Source organism: Pogona vitticeps, chromosome 2, assembly GCF_051106095.1.
Source record: "Pogona vitticeps strain Pit_001003342236 chromosome 2, PviZW2.1, whole genome shotgun sequence".
Taxonomy (NCBI): domain Eukaryota; kingdom Metazoa; phylum Chordata; class Lepidosauria; order Squamata; family Agamidae; genus Pogona; species Pogona vitticeps.
Genome location: NC_135784.1, coordinates 250,212,109 through 250,219,433, shown reverse-complemented (window position 1 = coordinate 250,219,433; position 7,325 = coordinate 250,212,109). Strand labels below are relative to the sequence as shown.

Genomic DNA, 7,325 nt, shown 5'->3' with positions numbered 1-7,325 from the left:
GCCCTAGTTAGTAGGGCTGTAAATTCTCGCCTGTCTTGTTCTTAAGTGCGAGAATAAGAAAATGCACATGTTTCCTACCCTTGTGTAATGGGAAGATATTTTCTGTCAGTAGCTACCGAAGTTCTCACACTTCTGAAAATGATTTTTCTGTAATTTGAGCAATTGCACAAAATCAGGACAGCTGCTGCCTCGCTGCACTGCACAGACTTTTAAAAATCAGAGGCATTTAATGGGCTCTTTGCATCTCTTTGATGAATCAGAAAGATAATAGGACTGCTGTTTGTGACAGCTTTGCTTCACAAAGGGAAGATAAATGCCCCAAATCTAATTATTAGTACCAACTAGGATAAACCCAATGAAGCAATGGGATTTAACATAAATGTTGATTTGACAAAGTCCCATTGATTCAATGAATATACTTTTATTGGACTAACAACTGGGTTTATGCTAATAGTTCTGCACAGAAATATGCTGTGCTAATTGCAGAAGTATTAACAAAGCCCCACTCTTTGTCCCTTTTTCACATTAGAGATGAAAAAGCTTGTTTGGGTCACTTATATCTCAGCAGGCTGTCTCACTGCCTCAAGACAACAAATTAGTAATTTGGGAAGAATTCTTCGCATCTTTCTTGGATAGTATAGATATAAAATATGCTATATATGGTGTCTCATTCTGACCTATGTAGGTGTGACCTGTGTTAGAATGATGTTGTTACCAGTTCCCAGTTCAGCAGGATTTATGGTGGAGACGAAATCTTGTTCTGTCCATAGAACATGAAGTGTAATTATATAGATTGGAATACAGACTTAATTTATGAGATGACAAGAGATTCATGCCTGCTGGGAATACACATGCTCAGTTTTAGTAGTTCCTTCCTCTAGTGACATGTCTTAGATTGTATTCAATGATGAGAGGCACTTGATCATTTTACTTTTTCCTGCCTAGCCCCATCATTTAATATCATTTCTACTTGTCTGCTAAATTTATGCCTGGCCACAGACATGGTATCTGCTACAAAACATCTTGCTACAGAAAGAGTGAGGACCTTTTGGCCTTCCATTAATTTTGGACTTCAGTTCCCAGAAGCCTCAGCCAGCATGACTAATGGTTAATGATTATGGGAGTGACAGCCCAATATCTGAAGGGTACTCGAAATTGTACACTTCTAATTCATTTGCTAATAATCTCAAAAGACAGTCCCTTTGCTGGGCATTTCTCAAGTATGAATATAGTCTTCAGGGTACAGTTCAAGGGATTAGCAGAAGGCTGCCTGCAGAAAGCAATGCTCCTGGAATTTTTCTTGTGATGTTTGGGAGGGGATGAACAGCTTCCTACAGCATTGCAAGTATAGTCTCCATCATCTCTTCAGAAAGGAAGAGAACAAAAGGTTTTATTTGCACTGGTCCTGGAAATTTGGCATTTTTACCTTCAGTTGTTATATGTTTATAATGAACTTGACTAGAAGTGGAATTTCTCTGTTACTTTCCCTCCATAATAATAACAATAACAATAACAATAATAACAATAACAATAATGTGTTGTTAGGTCAGTTCTGATCTATGGTGACCCTTCCAAACTTTTCTAGATGTAGTTTTATTGGTCTCTCCTTCTAGTGATGTTCTAGGATCGTGCAGCTTTCCTGAAGCACAGATAGCAAGATATGTACAGCGTTAACCATACACACTTTGGCTGGTTTGGGCTGACCTTTTTCCTAGGAGGCACAATGGGGATTCAAACTCCCAGCCCCTGGCTCCCCAAGTAATCCAACTCTCCCTATATCTATAGGAGATCGAAATACTATATACTGTACAGGTAATTCAGATTTGTAACACTCATTTTGTATCCTGTTCCAGAGATTCTTTAAATTAAACAAAAAATGATGAAATGATAAATATCGCATTGGGCAAAGCTTGGGGCAACAAATTAACATGTTTAGTACTTAGCTCCAGTGTATTAAGAATCAAACAATTATTTTACAATAAACATTTTTCTTCCCCTTTTTATCTTCCTTGCATCTACGTTTGTCAAACAGAATTGTTTATAAGTGATGGTGGCTCAGAATGTAGAAATACAAACATAGAGTCTCTATGTGAATTTGGACAGAAAATAGCTAGATTCAAAGAGCTATATGGCTCAACACTTGTTCTAACAAAATTGCCCACCCTTAATTTCCTCTTCCAGCACTCAAATTAAGGCAGAAACAGCAAGTGGTTGATGAAATCCAAAAACATCAGCCCTGATTTCTTCCAATTTTAACCAAACTATGCTGAAGAGATGGAGGCATGCCTCTCAGTGAAGGCTGGGAAAAGATTATCTTTTTTAAAAAACCAACAGGACAAAACAAAATATAGGACGCTTAGTCTCTCCATTTCCATGAAAATATTCTGTTTAAACCAGTGGCATCTATTTTTTCTAAATAAGAGCATGGAACCAGAACCTGTTTGTAAGGAGAGTGGCCACATATGTTTATTTCTGTTCTGGAGTTCTGTTCAATTTCCAGTCTTTGAATCAACTCAAGAATGTACATGGGCTTTGGCATTGTCAGAAGAGCCAGAATATTCATAGCATACTACTGTGTCTTTTAGCTGCTTTTCCTCTAGCTTTGGTCATATTTGCCCTATCTCGGTAAAATCAGTCATATAAAAAAACTCCACTTGTCTGCAAATGGCTCTAAAAGTATGAATTACAGTAACATATTTTGCTTAGGCAGCTTAAAAATGCAAAACACTGTCATCTGAAGACCAATTTCTCTCTGAAGAACTTGTAACTTCTTGTAGCTTGTCCTGGTGCTGTTGTGTAACTTAAGGTCAATCAAGTTAATTTATCACCTCTGTTTCCAGTCCAGCTTCTGGTAGAAAGGCACCATGTTTTAAACTCTAAATACAACAAATCATGCCTTTTGCTCTGGAGATCACCAGTTTAATTTTAGGTGTCATGTAAAATGGCAGGGGCTCACGTTACTTCTCTTACATTTTTCCTGGCAGGTTGCACAGAGAATTATACCCACAACTACGCTTCTATGTCACCTTGGAGCAAAACACCCCAGTTTTGAGCATGCTTTTATTGATTTGTATGTCTTTTATCAGCAGGCAATCGTTTCTACACTGACTACTCTAGTCACCTTTGAAAAAAATGAACTGAGAAAACTTTATGCAATGTCTGATGAGTATATATGCAAGAGAAATGCAAAACATTACAGCTGTAATTCGGTACCCACTTACTTGGGAATATGTCCCCCTGAACTCAACAAGGGTTAGTTCTGATTTGAAATCTATAGAGGTAAACTGTATATTGTCAATTTAACTGGCTGACTAGTTTTGCAGTCGTAATATTTGCACATTTATGCAATGAAAAAAAGACACAGAGAAATTCTTTTTTTTTTCATTTTCATATTCTTTCATTGATTCGTGAAGGAGAACCTCTAGAACAGGAATGATTCCGAGTAAGAAAATAATGGTTATGTTCCTTTTGTGTTCCTTCTTTTATTTAACCTTTCTTTTACCCTTCGTATGTCAGCAAACATAAATCCAAGGAGAGCAGTAATTTTGTATCTGTAGAAGGGCCTGGAATCAAGTAAAGAGTGTTCTTTTTAGCTTAGTCATTCCTTTTATGAGCGGGATCACTGCCTGATAAGCTCCTGATGCTCTCCAACCTGGTTGTTTTTGCTGCATGAAGGCTTGTTCCTCTATATTGAACCCTTTTCTTTTTTTTGGGGGGGGGGGCTTTGTTTCTTGATTTTTATTTTGGCAGAGACTTTTTCTCTTTTCTTCGAATTATTTTCTGTGCTGCCAGATAGCCTGTCTGTGCCAGCATGCCTCCTTGGGAAAAATTTTTGGATCCCCCTCCCCCGATGTCTTTGGAGATTCCCCCCCCCTCCTTTTAGTCTCCATTCTTGAATTATTTTTGCTGCCTGCCAGGCCTGCCTCCTGAACTCAGAAAAGAGAAGGCATCAAGTGGTAGGGGGAGCAAAACCTCCCCATATTCTAGTTTTATTTGAGGAGGCTGTGACTTTTTTTGCCTTTATTTTTTTGCTTGCTTTTGAGAAGAGAGGTGTGTGTGTGTGTGTGTGTGTGTGTGTGTGTGTTGCTTTTTTTCCCCCAGGGGTGGAACGCTTTCGCTGTTTGATTTTTTTTAATGTTATTTCGCTAATTTGTTGTATATTTATTCTCTAAAAAGTGGTTTTGGAGAGACAGTTTTGTTTGGCGATGGTGGTTGCTAGTAGCATTGTTTCCAGTATTTGAAGTAGATTGATTCTCTGTTGCCTTGCCTTTGCTTTTTTCAAACTAAGTCATAACAGGTTCCTTAAGACTTTTTTTGACTAGTACCACAAAACATGAATGGGAAATATGAAGAAGCAGTCCTCTTCATGTAAAATGAAAGGATCAGTGCACAAAAAAACATAAAAACAAATGAGGCATTTCTTGAAAGAATCCAAAATGAAATAACTATGAAAATTTTCACAATGCACATCCGTAATACCAACTATGAGTCCACATAGGACTTGGAGCCAAAGTCTATGAAATGCTTTACTCTCAGATAAGAGATGATAAAATGTTATTCCTTCAGAGTCACTTTTCTTCAAAGCTGTGATGTCTGTGAATGAAGCTGGTTGTTTACCTTCCAATGACTAATCATAATGATCATTTAACAAAAGCAAGCTAATTTTCAGCTTGCCAAGCTACAGAAACATCTTGCTTGGAGAAATAAATATCGTTTACCTCTCAAGAAAGTCCTCCTTCTAATAATCAAGCTGGTGTCTCATATAGTTTTACCTTCAAATGCCTCCAGGCCTGTTTCTTCTTACATCAGAGCCTGCTGTGATTTAAGACGCTCATGAGAGATTTGTCTCCACAAATCTCAGTTGCACTATTAAATCAGAAAGGAAAAGAGCCTTCTCATTCATAGCACTCTTGTTGTCAAATATCCTCCACATGGAATTGTGACTGGAAGTAAGACTAGCCATTTTGGCACGAGTTCAGGACATTTTTGTTTGCCAGTCTCTTTCTCCTATAGGCTGTGAGAAAATAGACAGATCACCCTTGCCAAAGTTCTGAATTAATTCTTTGCTAAGGACCTTTTGAATTAGATATGAGATACTGTACTTGGTATCAAGCTGCCCGCCCATGCGGTAGGCAACAGCAGCATGCCATCAGGTTAATTCTGACTTGTTATGACCATTATTAGAGATTTCTAGTTACAGAGCATTTTGAAGCTGTGTATCAGGCCCTTCTTCTGCAGCAGTCTGGGAATGTGCAGTTTGCCCAAGGCTACACAGGCTGGCTTTTCTTGTATAATACACAGTGGGAAATCAATCTTCCAGCCTTTCATTCTGTAGCAGATATCAAACTTACTGAGTTACCCAGACTATCAAGAGCAGCAAGTTTGTTGTCTTCCTCAGCTCCAGTTTTTTTACAAAACTGTACAAGATGAGCCTGAAACAAATGATGGCTCTGCCATCTCCTAGTTGCATACACAAAAGTTGGATTTTGTTTCACACCGGTGATGGAGCAGCAGCCATTTCTAGTCACCCCTTTTGCCTAATGGTAGCTTCAGCACTGCATTTGCATGACAGGAAAATATTTGGCAGCAGGAATGCATGCTAATATATAGATGATACAACAGGAAAGCTCCACTGTATACATACATTTCTGTTTCTTATGAAATTGCTAAAAAATTTGCTGGAGACATAGGGGCCCCTTCTCTTGAACTCTCATCCTCACATTCACATGAATGTCTGAAAAGACAGAGAGAAATAAAAGAGAAGAAAGAAGCAGCAGATAGATACAGTACATTTCTAATGGGGGAGGCATGCTTCTCAGATATGTTGTAGAGCAGGCTTGTCCAACCTTGGCCCTCCAGATGTTCTTGGACTTCAACTCCCAGAAATCCTGGCGAGCAGAAGTGGTGCTGGCCAGCAAAGGTGGTGCTGAAGGCTTCTGGGAGTTGAAGTCCAAGAACATCTGGAGGGCCAAGGTTGGACAAGCCTGTTGTAGAGTATACAAATATAGTGTTTGATGTGGCAGTGTCTTAGTAACTTGCTCCCCTCCCCTCTTGTGTATATGAACTTTTGCCCTGACTTTGTCTCCCACCAAGGCTTTCCCGCACCTTTAGCTACCATGTCTTCTGCCCTGCTATCACAATAATCTGTGGACAGTATTAAAGACAACTAAAATTATCTATCTTCTTGTGCACTCTCCCCAACAACTGAAATGTTGTGCACAGGAATGTTAAACTAATTGACTAATGCTATGCCTTTTTCTAATATGTTAACAGTATTTTTAATCAGGCTGTTTTTCTTGTCATATGAGCAAATTTGTATGTGCCAAAACATACAAATAAGCATGTGTGCACAGCGCAAATTCATACTGAAATCCCATTTAGAAAGTCAAGTAGCAGTCAATGGAAAATCAACTCATGTAAATGGTTACAATGCCTTGGATTATTTAGTTTAGAAAAAAACTTAATTAAGAGTGAGAACATGATACAGAGATATAAAATTATGCATTTTACAGAGTAACTAAGTACAGAAGTGTTCATCTTCTGTTCTCATAATCGTAGAAGCTACAGTCATCCAGCAAAGCTAGTTGATATTTCCAATGTATATTTAAACTAAAGAATGTGCCCTGTGATATATAGTGTAATGATACCTGCCAAACTGGATAATTTTTAAAGGGTGCTAAATTAATGTGTGGAGAATAAACCTACCAGAGCAAAAGATCTGGCTGGGTAGCTCCATGAGTTAAGTATCTGGCTATGGAACCAGAGGTTCTGAATCCAGTTCTTCACTGTGGCCTTGGGGCAACCTGCACAGTTCCAGGATGCCCCAGAAGAAGAGAATGGTAAACCACTTCTGAGTACTCTCTACCTAGAAAAATCTGAAATTGACCGCCATGAGTTAAGAATTGATTTGGTGGCACACAATTTTTATTAAGCCTACCAATGGCTGCTAGTCACAATGACTGTGCAAGTTCACCAGGTTTGTAGGGTTGATATAGTGTGGTTTTCTCCATGCTAAATATAGCTATACCTTTTGAATTTGCTCAGTGGAATTTGGAAACTGGCTCATTCCAATATGTTTTTGATGAATTTGTCAAAATTTGTACAATCCATATTCGGGGTGGAAAGAAATTGAAGTTTTAAAAAAAACTGAATGTGGGAGAAAAGGAAACTGTCAGATGTTCCCAATGCTAGCTACTATTTCTCATTTTGAGAATATTCTTGTTCTAATGGTCTCATTTCGCTATATATCTGTAACTCCTCAGTATTTCTGGCAATTGACTGGTTTTGCAAATCTCTCTGTGTAAGAGTCTGTGCATGCTCATGCG

At 38.5% G+C, this 7,325-nt stretch overlaps 1 protein-coding gene across 3 annotated transcripts in view; it reads left to right on the top strand.

Annotated features, from left to right (window-relative positions):
• Positions 1 to 7,325, top strand: part of GRAMD2B (GRAM domain containing 2B) — a 69,379-nt gene that overhangs the window by 22,321 nt on the left and 39,733 nt on the right. The window lies entirely within an intron of this gene.